This window comes from Odocoileus virginianus, chromosome 1 (assembly GCF_023699985.2).
Source record: "Odocoileus virginianus isolate 20LAN1187 ecotype Illinois chromosome 1, Ovbor_1.2, whole genome shotgun sequence".
Lineage (NCBI taxonomy): Eukaryota > Metazoa > Chordata > Mammalia > Artiodactyla > Cervidae > Odocoileus > Odocoileus virginianus.
In genome coordinates this window covers 53933800-53950655 of record NC_069674.1, presented here as the reverse complement: position 1 = coordinate 53950655, position 16856 = coordinate 53933800, and the positions used below count along the sequence as shown (strand labels likewise).

The 16856-nt window shown below is 42.0% G+C and overlaps 1 protein-coding gene across 1 annotated transcript in view; it reads right to left on the bottom strand.

Annotated features, from left to right (window-relative positions):
* NPSR1 (neuropeptide S receptor 1) overlaps window positions 1–16856 on the bottom strand; it is a 152316-nt gene that overhangs the window by 93262 nt on the left and 42198 nt on the right. The window lies entirely within an intron of this gene.

Here is a 16856-nt window from a genome sequence, read left to right as displayed (position 1 = left end):
TTTCTAACTTTTTCTGAACTTCTGAGACTTGCATGAGGTATTCAGGAACTAAGGAATATGTAATTTCAGATCAGCCCAATCCCAGAAAACAATCCTCTAACACAGAGGTCTTCAGGTGGGGTCTAGGGACACCTGAGGTCCCTTGAAACATTTTTTGGGGGGGATTCTGCAAAGTTAAAACTATTTTTACACCAGTGCTGAGATGTCATTTGCTTTTTAACTCTTATTCTTTGATGTGGTGTTTTCCAGAAGTTACATGATACCTGCCTCTGATTCTCTGACACCAACCAGGTATCCAACGATTGAACTCAGTTCTGACGCTGACTGCCAGAGTTGGTGTGGACATCACAGATTAAGAATTCAGTCCCACGAGACTGCCCATTTCAGATGTATACCACAAATGGGGTGCCAGGTGACCCACACTTCTGCTCGGCTGGCTACAGATTTGGGGGTTCCTATAACCTTCCCTGCCCCTTTTGACAATGCATTAGAACAACTCAAAAAACACAAGAAAACCCCACCAGTTTATTACAGAGCCTACAACTCGGGAACCAGAAGAGATGCACAGGGCAGTGTACACACATGGCTTCCATACCCTCTTTAGGAACACGCCCTTCACCACTTTGATATGTTCACCAACCAGGCAGCTTCTCAAACCCCGTTTAGGAGATTCGATGGATGTTTCATTACATTCATTATGTTACATTAAATCATCGGTCATTGTTGATTGAACTCACACTCCAGTCCCTCCAGAACTCAGGGGTGGAGCTGAAAGTTCCCACCCTCTAATCACAGGTTTGGTTCCTCTGGCAACCGGTTCCCATCCTGAGCCTACCTGGGGGCCTCCAAGAGCCACCTTATTAATATAAACACAGGTACAGTTGGAAGGGGCTTCTTAGGAATAACAAAAATTTTTCTCTCACCCTTATCAGGAAATTTCAGGAAGTTTAGGAACTCTGAGCCAAGGATGGGACAAAGGTCAATATATCTATTTCCTACTATAATACACATACATATCTGACTGATGAAGAAACCAAGCAATTGTTTTTTTGTTTTGGAAAAAATAGTTACTTTCCATAATGCATGTAATTTCTATTTATATTTTATTATTGTTATTTAAACTAAATGGATAAAAATATTTTTTTAATTCCTCAGTTTTAATTTCTAAAATGGTAAATACTTCTAGAGATAACTCATATAAACACAAGTTCTTTGGGAGCCTCAATATTATTTTAAAGAGGGTAAATTAAAAAATTTAAAACTTTTTCTCTAAAATGTGATGCCTGAATAATTCCCAGCTAGATTTGCTCATCCATTGTGTTTATTCCTATGCTTATACTTCCCTGAAAGGCCACAGTGACACCTTTAGAGGGCCAGGGGATTCCAGATTCTTTAACCGAGTGGGAGGGCAGGCATTTGACATGTTTGATGGGGAAGTCAAAGTTCTCCATGCAGGATGTGTTCTGATAAAAATGTCTTTGGTTCCAAAGCCCACACTTTCTGAATGAGCACTCTGATTACTCTCTGTTCCCTGATGAATATCTGCTCAGATAACCATTATAGACTCTGCAATCCCAGGATTTGAAAGTAGTCTCTTCCTAAGATGAGACCCTGAGAACCCTATGGGACCTCTGGGGATACAGCTCATTTGGGGACATGACTCATTCAGAGCAGCCCTGGTCCAAATGGTACCTATATAATGACTCAGGTTCCCAGGACTCTCATTTGGATTCTTTTTCTCCTCAGCTGCTTCTCAAATCCTCAGGCTTTTCATCCTCTCTTATATCTCCCTGTTGTCTAACCTGCTTTCAGAAAAGAAATCTGAGAAATTCATTTATACCGAAGTATATGAAAAATGAAAGTGTTAGTTGCTCAGTCGTGTCTGACAGTTTATGACCCCATGGACTGTAGCCCAGCCAGCTACAGTCTGTCTGTGGGATTCTCCAGGCAAGAATACTGGAGTGGGTTGCCATTCCCTTCTCCAGGGTATCTTCCCAACCCAGGAACCCTAGTCTCCTGCATCTCCTGCACAGGCAGGAAGATTCTTTACCACTGAGTTACCTGAGAATCCCATGTGACTGATAAGTCTTGCTATATATATTCTCCCCGGAATTTTTATATTTTAACTAGATGAATGTGTCCTGACTTATAGGATTTTAGACATTCGAATGTGATAAAATGTTCTTGGCGGTTGGGGTTTTCTGATATCTTGTAAAGCACAACAAGAAGGGCATCGTCTGGTCACTCTCCCTCTAAGAGAAGCAGCTGCAGGCTCCTGCACACCCCAGTCTAGGTGGGAAGCAGACAAGAACAGTGTCAAGTTAGAGAGAGGGAGGGCTTCCCTGGCAGCTCAGCTGGTAAAGAATCACCTGCAATGCAGGTGAGCCCGGTTCAATTCCTGGGTTGTGAAGATCCCCTGGAGAAGGGATAAGCTACCCACTCCAGTATTCTTGGGTTTCCATGGTGGCACAGATGGTAAAGAATCTGCCTGCAATGTGGGAGACCCTGGTTCAATTCCTGGGTTAGGAAGATCCCCTGGAAGAGGGCATGGCTACCCACTCCAGTATTCTTGCCTGGGGAATCGCCATGGACAGAGGAGTCTGGAGGGCTATAGTCCATGGGGTCACAAAGCACTGGACATGACCGAGCGACTCAACACAGAGAGAGAGAGAGAGAAGGGAATCAGGACCCTTAAGCTGTGATGCCCTCCTCCCAGGGCAAGACCCCCCAGTATTGCTCTGTCTTCCCAGGAATTGGGTGGCAAGTGGGGATAGGGGAGAAGTGAACTGTCTTAAGCATTTCAGTGGGAAAAGGGAGGAAAGGGGGTGGGTAGGGAGACCTGTGCAGTACTTTTAAAGGATTCTGGTTAAATCATGACATCTAACATTTGTTTAGGACTCATGTATGAAACATGGTACTTAGCACTTTTCTTCCTGATCCAGTATAGTTCGTGTGCTGACCTCATGACAGAGGAGCTTCTTTCATCTTCATTTAACAGTTGAGGAAATTGGAGCAGGGAGAAGTCAAGTAACCACCTTGCAAGATATCCCGATAGAAAGCAGGCGAGCCAAGGTTTGAACCAGAAACCATGTCTCTGCAACCTGCTGTCAATAGATAAGCTCATTTGCTCTTCTCAGGTCAGGGTTAATGTAGGGAGATAGTGTTTTTGTGGCAATGATCAACTTTTCCAATAATCAGGTAAGGTGCCTACAGGGGTGTGTTGTTTGCCATCATTTTACATGTTGGTAAATACCACACAATCGCTTGTTTCCTCTCTGGTGGATAAATGGCAATGTTTTTGTTATAATCATCTCATGGTTCAAGTAACAATACTCTCCACTGATAGAATTTAGAGCACAGTCTTCAATCTCAAATACGTTCTCTGCTGAATGAGGACTGAAGCATGTGTTTTGTTGTGTGTGCTTAGTCGTTCAGTCATGTCCGATTTTTTGCGACCCCATTTACTGTAGCCTGCCAGGTGTCTCTGTCCATGGCGATTCTCCAGGCAAGAATACTGGAATGGGTTGCCATGCCCTCCTCCAGGGTATCTTCCCAACCCAGGAATTGAACTCGGGTCTCCTGCATTGTGGGTGGATTCTTTACCAGCTGAGCTGCCGGGAAAACCAGAAGCGTGTGCTACCCATTTGTAAACTAACACCCAAACAGCTCAATCCTGAATGCAGTTTACCCACATCTAGTACCTCAACTCTGGAGGCCACCCACACCACCACTCCTTCTCCAGGTCTTCTCCCTCATTCTGACCGTGGCTTGACTCCACTTTCTTCTCTTGGAAGTATATTCTAGGATTGCTTCCACTAACGCCACTCCAAGCTGAATAAGAAGCTTTCCCATCCCAGTGCTGCCCCTATGAGTGGTCTTCCCATGTGTCTGCTCCAGCATCAGGGCATTGCTGGGGCTGCAAAGATGAGCCCACCGAGGCTCTGGGGGAACAGGGTGGATGAGGCTCCCTGCAGCAGCAGACGCCCTCCAAACCCAGAGTCATTCAGGCAGCTTTGCCTTAAAGACCCTGATGTGTCAACACGGCCTCCACACTCGTTACTGAAAGTGGAGAGACAGACAGGGGAATCTCAAGGGGACATTTTCATGACTTCAGCTTGCAGGTGACACAATCACTTCTGCTCACATTTCATTGAACTGAGCGAATTATAATACATGACCCCATCCTGAGGGAAGAATTATTTCTGCTACATATTTAAGATAAGGTCACACAGAATATTCTATAAAGCTGGCTGACAACTCCTTGGTAGAGGCTCCAATAATTTTCTGACTCTTAAATGCTTCATGGCATGAGCTACTTTATAACCCACTTGTGCTGGATTGGCTGTCAAAAGTGCGGCTTTCTTGGGAGAAGGACTTTCTGGACTCACATTCCCATGTGCTTATCCCATGAGAAATGTTGGCTTGGGACAGCATTGCCTTTACATGCTTGTGCTTCTTGATTTTACTGAAGTTGGTATTCTTTCTTTGCTGTCTTTCAAGCAGTCTGAATTATGAGGCCAACATATACCTCTGCTGTATTCTGAGCATCAGCCAGGCAGAGAGGAACTTGCCACAACCGTGACAGCCAGGCTCCTCTCACTCGCTTCATCCATCAGTTTTCCTCAATCTTCCTCCAGGCAGAGGAAGCACAATAAGACTTGTCATTTGTGTTCATCTGCACACACATCCCCACTGTGAATTGCGCTGTACAATTTCTATGTATATGCATGTGGTCTTACATCCTTCCAATAATGGTATGTCCTTGTTCATTTGGCTGCTGGTCTCTGTGGCATTTCTTGATGCATGGTTAACATCACTGGGTAGCCTACCTCCCATCCAGTCCCAACCCCAGCTCTGCTTTACTTCTGAGGCTGGTCAGAGCAGCTGACTGGATCTTGGATGGGGGACAACCTTGAGGAGCTCCACTTAGTCAGCTTTGGAGCTCATGTGCTAGCTAAGAGGCACCTTCTTCTTTTGGAGTTCATCTTCCAGGGAGCATATCACCTGTGAGAATTCTGAGGCAGTCGTGTGGATGCTGTAATATGCAGAGGTCCTTTTATTGGAGAAGTTTTATGACCACTTCTGAAGGGCACCATTGGATTGAATCCATTTGTATTTGGCATTTACACCAGGATTTCCACAACTGCAGCCAAGCACTGACACATAGTCCGATTCCAGCAGCATCATCACTAGTCTGTAAGAATTCATTCCTGCTAAGAACCATGTTTCATGTTATTCACACACTTGTGTGGTTGTGTCTTGAATCCTGACTGGTTCTGTGGCCTGTACCTGAGCAATGAAATGTGGCAGAAGTGACACATCAAAGCCTGGGCCATAGGAATCCTTCCAGCTTCTACCTGGTGCTCATGGAACCCAGCTGCCACCCTCCAAGGAAGCTGTGAAAACACCCTTGTGGAGAGGTGGTGAAGTCACTGTCTTACAGTCCTTGATAAGCTCCCAGTGGTCCGTCTGCATCACCATGTCAGTCACACCAATCAAGCCATTCCCAGCTGAGTCCCAGACTTTATGGGGTCCACAATGTGGACCTTGTTGTGTCATGCTTCATTTCTTGACTGTCAGAAACATGAGGGAGGTTTTAGGTCACTATCGTTTGGTATTATTCGCTACCTAGGAATCAATGACAGAACAGAGGACCCTTATTTATGTGAGTCATGTCCTTTGGAGTGTCCAGTGGGTTTGGTACATGGTGTGTGGTGCACAGTGGGTTTAAAATCCCATTTCCTGATGCTTTCATATCTGGAGGGATCTGGAACAAGGCCTGGGAGAGAGGGTTGGCTTCCCAGCCAGTGGGGAAGCTTTTCATTTCCCAGGCACAGATGCTGCAGTCTCTCCAGTTCCCAGAGTCATTTAGGAAGCCCAGTTCTGTGTTCTAGACCTGAAGCCTTGACCTCCTCAGAGATGAGAAAACACAGCACCTAAAATTTTGCATCTTTGTTCTCTCTATATTCTGCAGCGCTTCTCACCTGGCTCAGTGGTAAAGAATCCCCCTGTTAATGTGGGAGACCTGGGTTTGATCCCTGGATCAGCAAGATCTCCTAAAGAAGGAAACAACAACCCACTCCAGTATTCTTGCCTGGGAAATCCCAAGGACAGAGGAGCCTGGTGGGCTATAGTCCATGTGGTTGAAAAGAGTCAGGCATGACTGAGTGACTAAAAAACAACAACAATAACAGATATTCTACAGGACTTCGGCTCCCATAGCCTTCTAGTCTAAGGATTTTCCCTTTATTCCTGGCACCTGAAAGTTTCACCTTCTACCTTTAAGATAAGTTGGTAATTTTTAAAAATATATGTTTTTTCTTCCATACATTTTAATTTGGAGTGGGGTTAAAGGTGGGTTGCTCCACCTTGCTTCCAGAGGTTGCTCCATCTGATGTTTTAATCTCACTTCCTTATCTTCTCTCTAGAATATTTCTGGGCATTTGCTCCCTACATCACAGGACTGTGTTAGCAAAACTGTGAATGTGCTAGCTCTTTTAAAAGATGTAAATTCATTCAAAAAAGTGAAACTCTATCCTTGGTTTCTAGATGATTAAATTCATAGTTGTATTCTATTGATCCACCAGGATGGTTCTGACAATTGAAATTCTGTTTCCTATGGGGACCAGTGATGGTAGTTACTGATCAGGGAGGTATCTTTCTTGCCCAGTCTGGTCTTCTTTGTAACAGCCAGCAAAGAGCTGTGTCCTTAAGATCATGACCACTCATAATCCATCTCCGCTGCAGATAACAGCTAATGGAGTCAGGCTGCTCATATGGATATGCTCCTAGATAATGTAAAGGTTTTTTTCCCCCCCATCATTTATATTTTAATAAAACTAGCAGATAGGACTTCAAGCTGTAACATTCAGCAAAAGAATTAATATACTGAAATGTGGCCCTTTGACAGATGCTCAAGTGAATATAAGGCTATCAGGAAGAAAAAATAATTAGAGAGGGAAGGAAACTGGAAACAGAACTCAGATGATTACATAAGTCCTTTGAGAAATGAATAAAGGACTCAATCAGAAGTAACTGATTCTCCTTATATCCATATGCTGTCTTCTGGCTTATACACTTAAAAACATCTCTGGTTCAGTTGTACCTCTGCTCAAAGACTTCAGTGATGACCCAGTGCCTTAATTTATTTCACTCCAACTTCTAGAGCTGGTCTTGGGTCTCAGATGCTTCTGTAGTCTGGTCTCAGCCTACTCTTAGAACAGTGATTCTTAACCTTGGGTACATTTTTGAATCACTGGAGAGATTTATAAACTGTAGGTGCCTTCTCACATACACAAAATTATAATGAACATGCATGTTAATTATATCATTATCTATATACTATCATACCCACTAACCAACTTCACTGATGGAGTTGAATTTTGAAGAGATCATTTTAGCTACAGGGTGAAACAAGACATTAGAAGACAACAGAAGAAAATATGGCAAGGAATGTAAGTGAAAAAGTAGATTCGAGAAGTTGGAGGGTTTCAGATGGGTATTCTTGGCCTCAGACAATTAATTAAATTAGTGTTACTTAAATATATACAATATGTTAGAACTCTGGTGGGTCTGAAAGGAGAAAGAGAATGTATAAAAACTATGAAACAAAACATCCACCTTGACCTTGGGTACACAGTACAGTGGGTTAAATAATATAAACAAGCAGTTGAAACTGAAGTGGCATAAAGAACTACACAAAAATTATAATGGGGAAATAGAGATCAGATCATGTGACAAATGTTTGTGGAAAAATTAATAATAATGCTGAGGTGTGGGTCCCACCCCAGAGGTGCTGATTTAACTGGTCAGGATAGAACCAGGCATCAATGCTTTTGCAAAGTCCTCATTAACTGGAATGTTCAGCCAGTGACAAAGAGTATGCTGTATAGTCATATCCACACTTCTGGGCTGCCGTGGGGCAATGAATGGACACTGCCAAGAAGCCTGGGCTCAAGTCTCAGATTTCCTGATGATGAAGCAGAGGAAAAAAGCTAACATTTTTTGAGCAGGATCTGTGTTGGGCATTTCATGGACATCTCAGTGTTTCTCAACCCTGACTGCATATAAAATCATCTGAGAACTTTGAAAACTACTAATGCCTTGGTTTGAAGCCAGATCTATTAAATCAAAACTTTGGTATGAGTCAAGACATGATTTTTTTTTTTTTTTTTTTGTAAATGCTCTTGCAGTTGATTATCCGCAGGATGTTAAGAACCACAAGTTTTGGAGTCCATGAGGTGATTCTACTGCATATAATTTTAAACCTACTCACTCTTCTATGGAGTTCTTATTCCTTAGCCAAGCAAGCCTGTTTGCCATGCCTTGAAAACACAACTAAGAAGACCCGCAGGCCAAGGAGAGCTTCTCAATTATCCAGCATCATGCCAGATACAAAGATCTTTCTCTCATTTGCCAGAGGATTCCTTTTTAAGCTTCTGATTAGTCTTTGAGGCTCCAATCTAGGAAGTACAAAGGGCACGTTAGTCACTAATAGTGGAATCGATAAATAGGTAATTCACGGTGGTTTTCTTTCCTCTGTCTAAAGGCAGGCTATGGTAGGTTTTATTTAAGGATCTTGAGGAGAGGGCCAAAATAACTAGGAATAGTTCTTTCCACACGAACTTACTAAAATTTTCAGGTTTGGTCAGAAAATAGCCTTTCTAGGTATTCCAAGTAGGAAAGATTTTGGATACAGGGAATGAGACTTAAGAGGGCTCAGGGAAGGTTTGGCTTGAGTTCATTAAGCCAAAACGCACCTGAGTAGCTACAAAGCTAGGACAGATAATCTTAGTTTTCCTTGGCACCAAAGCAGGCAGCTTGCAGGAGCTCACTAGAACTCGGCAAACTTCAAGAATCTTTGGAAACACCAGGAAATCAGGTACTTTCTAAGAACTCACTTAAGTGAGTGAAGCTACTGCTGATAATCTCCTGTTTGACTTCTTGTGTTTTTGCTGAACTGCCACTGGAGAAAGCGGTTTCTCCTTCTCAGTTCTCTTTCAGATCTCATATCTGTACCCCTCAGTGGCAGAATGTGACCTGGAAGCAATTGGGAGAAACAGTTCTGGGAAATGCAGACTTCTCCCCTGTGATGCAAAGCAAAATCTGGAGAGAGGGAGAGATGACATGGAATTAACAACAGACAATCTGGCAAAATGAAGTCAAGGTAAGTCAAGACAAGCTTATTTGGGGGAATACTTAGAGGAAAAAAAATGCAAATGTATAAAAAAAGAAAGATCAAGAAAACATTTCTCTTGAAAGCAGAGGTATGTAGCTAGCAGGAAAGTGCCTCTGCGTGCTTGCCCCCACAAAGCTCACAGGATGACTTTGTTGTGGTGAATTTGCCAGGGTCTATGGTTTAGTCTTCAGCATAGCAGGTCCACGAATTAGGCTTCCAATATGCAGCCATCTCCCCCAAACCTCACAGTTCTCTGATAACAGTCTCTCTGAGAGACTTAAGTAGTCATTAGAAGGTAGTTTCATGATCATATAATCAGAACAAAAATTAGTGGCTGGTCTTGGAGACCCCTTCAAACCCTGCTAGACAAGTGTGTGTTTAATATCTGGACCCACACTAGACTTCTGTTCCACAGGGCCTGGGGCACTCTTTTGCTCACTACTCAATCCCTGGCACTTAACATAAGCCTGCTGCATGGTAGCTGTTCCATGAACTTTATTGATTGAATGGATATATAATCATGGTGACACCTGAGGACATATCTTTGATTCAAAGGACAGAACACCATGCTAGTGACCTGATCTAGCACGTCTCTCTTTTGACCAGTAGTACATTCCTAGTTCCATAGTTTCTCTCTTTTTATTAAAATATTTCAGATTGTCAGTCTCTTTAAATATATATATCTATATGAATATATGTAATATGATATGTGATATATAGACAAATAGGTATAATATATATATGTATATATAACATATAGTATAATGTATTTTCATGTATTATAAACTATATTTCTGTGTATAGTAGAATATAACAATTGCTATGCAAAATTATATAATTTCTGTATATATTACATATACAGTTACATAAATTTATATATATAATATAATGTATATATCTAATATATAAGCATGTATATCATATTATCATATCATATTTAGGGGATTGCATACCACTGAATAAACTATAGCAAAGTAACTATTTCAGTGGGTCTAGAAGACTCTGCCTTTTCCCATTGTGGACTGGTTACATAAATTTAACTGTTAAAAAGAAACCTTCTTTCCCTCTCTTTCATGTCTGGGGCTTGGGGCTTTGTGAATGCCCATCAGGATTTCCTACATGCAGATGCCGAGATGCTCTACTAAAGGCATGCTCCTCACCTGCGCTCTTCCAGCACAACCTGGGCAGGTATCTTCCAGAAAGTTCCATGTTCCCGTCTGTAGTTTGCCTTCCCTGCAGGCAGATGAGACCAAGCTCCTCAGTGTCCCATTGACTAATTCATGGATTGATGATTGATGGAGGAAGATAAAAACTTCAATTCTAGATTGTTAAGCTAAGCTGACTAATAATTTTCTGAGGAGCAGGTGCGGTGGAGTATTCTTTCCCACTTCCCTGGCTTTGCTTATGCCATGCTCTTTGTGTGGAATTCTGTGAGTTCCTCCTGCTACCACTGCTTAATTCAGTTTAATTCTCTCTACTTTTCTGGAAGAGGTTCATGATATTCCAAGAAACCTTCCTAAACAACTCTGTCCTACTTTGTTCTCTTATTCTAATATATTATGTACATTTGGCTATACTAGTCAGTCATTTTAATGCTAATAATTGATGTATTCCATTATACTTTTCCTGAATTCCTTCAACTTTGTATGTGATAATAAATTCTTGAGATAAAGGAATACGTCATATGTTGGGGAGTATGAGTATACATTTCTCCACAGTGCTTAGCAGAGTGTTAGGACCTATAAATATTTTATATTCAGTTTTCATTTATTCATTTGTTCATCCTTTAACAAATATGTATCAAGCACATTGATGTTGAAGATGAAGCTCCAATACTCTGGCCAGCTGATAGGAAGAACTGACTCATTGGAAAAGACCCTGATGTGGGGAAAGATTGAAGGCAGGAGGAGAAGGGGATAACAGAGGATGAGATGGTTGGATGGCATCACTGACTCGACGGACATGAGTTTGAGCAAACTCTGGGAGTTGGTGATGAACAGGGAAGCCTGGCATGCTGCAGTCCATGGGGTCACAAAGAATCGTACATGACTGAGTGACTGAACCAAATTGAAACTGATCAGCTGACTATTCTGTGTCCAGTTCCTTTTCTGAGTTCTTATAGAACCTAAATCTTTGCCCTATATTTCAGGGAGTATAAAACAAACAATAAATAATAAACTCAATACATAAGTAAATTATAGTATAGTAGGATATAACAATTGTTGTGCAAAAGAAGGAAAAATAGAACAGCGTAAAGGGAGTCTCAGTAATTCTGGTATTTGGGGCTGATTTGCTGTTGTTGTTCAGTTGCCAAGTCATGTCTGACTCTCTGTGACCCTATGGACTGCACCCCGACAGGCTTCCCTCACCATCTCCCAGAGTTTGCCCAAGTTCATGTCCATTGAATTGGTGATGCCATCCAACCATCATGTTCTATTTCTCTCTTCTTCTGCCTTCAACATAGGGCTGATGGGTTGTATTAATTAGAAACCCACAAGAAACTGGTATTTGAGGAACGATTTGAAGAACATGAGAGAGTGAGCCATGCAGACGTCTGGGGAAAGAGCTCTGTAAGCTGAAGGTATAGCATATGCCAGGGCCCTGAGGTAGGATTGTGTGGGGCATTTTTCAAGAATAGCAAGGGGTGATTTGTGCTGGAGCAGAGTGAATGAGGGAGATATCAGTAGAAGAAGCCAGAGAAGGTAATGTTACCTTAAAGGCCTTTGTAAAGCTTTTTGGATTTTACTCCTGGTAAAAATGGGAATTGTAGGAGGGATGTGAACAAAAGCATTGCCTGATCTGATTTTTATTTCAAAATGACCTTTCAAGATTGCAGAGTCAAGGGTACTCCAGAGACCAGAAAACTTTGTCTTTAAAGGGTCAGATAGTAAATACTTAAGGCTTTCTGGGCCATACAGTCTGTCAAATGTGTTCATTTCTGTACCATTTTAGCACATAAGTAGCCATAGACAATATACAGACAAATGGACTGTGTTGCAATAAAACTTTGTTTACAAAAACAAGTGGTTGACAGAGTTTGACCTATCAACTGTAGTTTGCCAGCCTTGGTGTGGACTAAAAGGAGGCAGCTATAGAAACAGGAAGACCTATCAGGAGGCTATTGAAGTAATCTCTGTAGGAGATGGTGAAAGCTCAGAATAGAGTGGAAGCAATAGAGATGGCAAGAAGAGGTTGGATTATAAGGGCTTCCAGGTGGCTCAGTGGTAAAGAATATGCCAATGTAGGAGACCAAGGAGACACCGCTTTGATCCCTGGGTCCGGAATATCCCCTGGAGCAGGAAATGGCACCCCAGTCCAGTATTCTTGCCTGCAAAATCCCATGGACAGAGGAGCCTGGAGGGTTATAGTCCATGTGGTTGCAAAGAGTCGGATATGGCTGAGTACATACACACACACTCACACACACACATACATATTTATATATTACAGCAGATGATTTTCTGATGAATTGGATGTGTGGTGTAAGAAAAAGAGAGACGTCTAGGATGACTTCTTATTTGTTCCAAGCGACTGCAAAGATGTGCTGGCATCAATTGAGGCGTGGAAAGCAGTGCATGGAGAAGGGCATTTTTCGACATGTCAGGTAAGTGGTTGGCAATACAAGTCAGAGCACTGGGAACTGGATTGGCCCAAAAAGTATGCTACAAGGACACATTTTAAATCCAAGTATTGATTGCTTGAATTTTGAGACAATGTCCCAATTGTATGTAAAGCTGGGGAATTCAGAAGTATGCAATGATATTATTATGAAGGAAAAAGTTGATTGTAGATCATGTCCAGCCTTTGTCTGTGTAACAATGATCACATTGTTACTACTCAAACAATAAGCCAAAGAAAGTTGAGTTAAAAGTCACTGAAAGTTGTAAAACTTCCATTAATTATTAAACTTAGAGACAGGCAACAATTCTTAATGTTAAAATCTTTGGCTGAGTTCATGTAGAGTGGAGCCAATAATATCTGAGCCAAAGACAGGGTTGCACGGCGCAGAGTTGTATACTGTATACTAAGTCACCCTGCTCTGGGGATCCTCAATGCATGACGCCTTGAACAGACGCTTGGTGACTCTCAAGCCCCTTTAGGAGAAAATAACTACCTGCAACTCTAGGTTCCTCATTCTTGAGTCCTTACACTGTGGAGTTACTATGGGTGAAGGCATTCAAAGACATTCCCAGGACACTTACCCTCTCTGAGCCTTGTTATCCTCATCTGGAAAATGGAAATATTTATCTCACAAGGCTGGTATAAGGTTGAAAGAAATATTTTTCAACATCCTGAAGGTTTATGCTCACACTCACCCTTCTATTTGAATATCAGGGAAACATACAGTGGCAGTTCATTTGACCTATGTTTCCCTAAGTTGAATGGAATAGGCTAACTTATGACTTCATAAATTTTACTTTTGCCAGGCAGTGTTTTAATGTTTCTAATCTTCAAAGATATTCAGAAGGCTCACAACTCTCGAACAGAAATATATTCTGCCTACTGTGATTCCAGGCATTAACCACCCAGCGTCCCAGTCCTGAGAAAAAAATCTCTCACTCCAAATAGAAGTTCCTGAGGATTAGAGACTCTGTCTTTCCACACTACCATTTGTTCTGAGGTTTCTCTCCAACATCTGCTTCTCTTAGTAAGAACTCAGCTTTTGGTTCCAATATCACATCCCAGCCAGCGTGCTTTGGGGAAAGCTGAATCCCTAGGAGTGGGGCGTTTGACTTCAGTCTGAGATCATCACTAATTGCGTATCTTGTTCACAATGATTAGTTCATGTGTGAGCATATAGATTGTTAGGTTGGTGAGGGGCATGTAGGGGTTTCCTAAGCACTGCTGGGAAGGGTGCCTTCCTACATTTCTTAGCTCCCCGACCAGGTATTGAACCCACACTCCCTGCATTGGAAAGCGAAGTGTTAACCACTGGACCTTCAGGGAAGTCCCTCCTTCCCCTCTTCAAGAGTTTTCCTCTTCTTCCTGTGAGAGGACTTGCACATGGCTTGCCATACTTGCACATCTTGAATGGCAGTTCTTTGCTGATTCTGAATAAATCAATTTTTTCCTTGGAGAAATAACTAGCAGTCTACTTGTTTTTAGGTCAACAAAAGACAAAAGAAGAAGATGGACACCAGTTCAAGGAGAGAGCCCTCAGAAGAGTCTAAACTTGCCAATATTTTCATCCATGACGTGTAGCATTCAGAACTGTGAGGAAAAAATTTCTGTTAGGCCACCCAGTCTGTGGTGATTGTTATGGCAGCCCCAGAAAATAAATACAGCATCCTATAACTAAGATGAAGAACAAGGCTGAAGGAAATGACTTCTATAATGTCAGAGACAGCATCCTTCGTGGCATTCCTGAGTTGCTAAAGCTGAAACTTACTGAAATTTACATGACGAAAGCAAAACTGTCCCCTTTTTTGCTTTATTGTTTCAAATGTAACTTAAACAGTTGAACCAAATACATCACTGTGTTCTTGGTATCTGCAACTAACTATGATGACATCAGTTCAGTTCAGTTCAGTCGCTCAGTCATGTCCGACTCTTTGCAACCCCATGAATCGCAGCACGCCAGGCCTCCCTGTCCATCACCAACTCCTGGAGTTTACTCAAATCCATGTCCATCGAGTCGGTGATGCCATCCAACCATTTCATCCTCTGTCATCCCCTTCTCCTTCTGCCCCCAATCCGTACCAGCATCAGGGTCTTTTCCAATGAGTCAACTCTTCGCATGAGGTGGCCAAAGTACTGGAGTTTCAGCTTCAGCATCAGTCCTTCCAATGAACACCCAGGACTGATCTCCTTTAGGATGGACTGGTTGGATCTCCTTGCAGTCCAAGGGACTCTCAAGAGTCTTCTCCAACACCACAGTTCAAAAGCATCAGTTTTTTGGCGCTCAGCTTTCTTCACAGTCCAACTCTCACATCCATACATGACCACTGGAAAAACCATAGCCTTGACCGGATGGACCTTTGTTGGAAAAGTAATGTCTCTGCTGTTTAATATGCTGTCTAGGTTGGTCATAACTTTTCTCCCAAGGAGAAAGCGTCTTTTAATTTCATGGCTGCAATCATCATCTGCAAATATTTTGGAGCCCAAAAAATTAAAGTCTGACACTGTTTCCACTGTCTCCCCATCTTTTTCCCATGAAGTGATGGGATCAGATGCCATGATTTAGTTTTCTGAATGTTAAGCTTTAAGCCAACTTTTCCACTCTCCTCTTTCACTTTCATCAAGAGGCTTTTTAGTTCCTCTTCACTTTCTGCCATAAGGGTGGTGTCATCTGCATATCTGAAGTTATTGATATTTCTCCTGGCAATCTTGATTCCAGCTTGTGCTTCTTCCAGCCCAGTGTTTCTCATGATGACATAATTAGTGCTTAATAATAGTTGTTTAAAGACTGGAGGAAGGAATGAAAGAATAAGCCACAAAGGGACTATAGTGTGTTGATCAGGGAAGCCCAGTGAGGTAGCAAGCAACAGAAGAATGAATCATTCCTATTATCACTATTATTACTACATTCCATTGGCCATTTTCCTTCCATATGGATGAGGAGCCAGATAGTACCATTATTAAGCAACAGAGCTAATTGAAAAAGGTGACCTGTACTTATTATGACAAAAGTTGTTTAATCAGCAGACATCTGAAGGTATAAAAAAATCCCCTCAATTTCTACAGCTGCAAATTTCTAATTAGAAGCACAAGACTGCTAGAACCAGATCACTTCTGATCTCTTAAGCCTATGCAGATAGCTCCTTCATTTTAGAGTTGAGAAAACAGAAGGCTTAGTGAGGTGAAGTGCCTTTTCCAGGTTACATAGTGTGATGACTGAGGAGCAAAGGGAGAGAACAAAAAGAAACCCAATTTCTCTGAAGAAGAAAAAGATTTTCTGGGATAAGTGTTCATTCCTTTTAGTTATATTATTCCCAAAGTGATAAGGCAATACCTTCTTTTCCTGCTCAAGAGAAACTGGTTTTCTTTACAAACATAGACCACCTCTTCTCAGAATAGGGAACAATGATGGCATTGTGTAACCACTGTAGGAATAATCTAAATGAAAGACATGCACTTATTCAGATGTTAGCCAATCAAACAACTTTTAGTGGAATGAGTGAGTCATAAAGTAATGAAATTTTATAACATTAAGTAGAAAAGAACACACAAATGTCAGAAAAAAATCCTTAAACAAAACCCTTTAGTTCAGGAAACATACTTAAATCTTAAGCAGTGTTTTGTGTTCTTATTACATTTTAGAAAAACTTTGACATTGTGGCAAGATGAAAGACAAGGTAATAAGACGTGCTCTGATGCTCAGTTGTGTCCAACTGTTTCGACTCCATAGACTGTACCCCACCAGGCTCCTCTGTCCATGGATTCTCCAGTCAAAAATGCTGGAGTGGGGTGCCATTTCTTCCTCCAGGGGATCTTCCCAACCCAGGGATTGAACCCACATCTTTTACAACCTGTGTCTTTTACATCTCCTGCATTGGCAGGCAGCTTCTTTACCACTAGCGCCACCTAAGAAGACATTGCGTGCCAAGTAGCTGCAGTCATGTCCAGCTCTTTGCCATCCCATGGACTGTAGCCTGTCAGGCTCCTCTGTCCATGGGATTCACTAGGCAAGAATACTGGAGTGGGTTGCCATGCCTTCCTCCAGGGGATCTTCTTACCC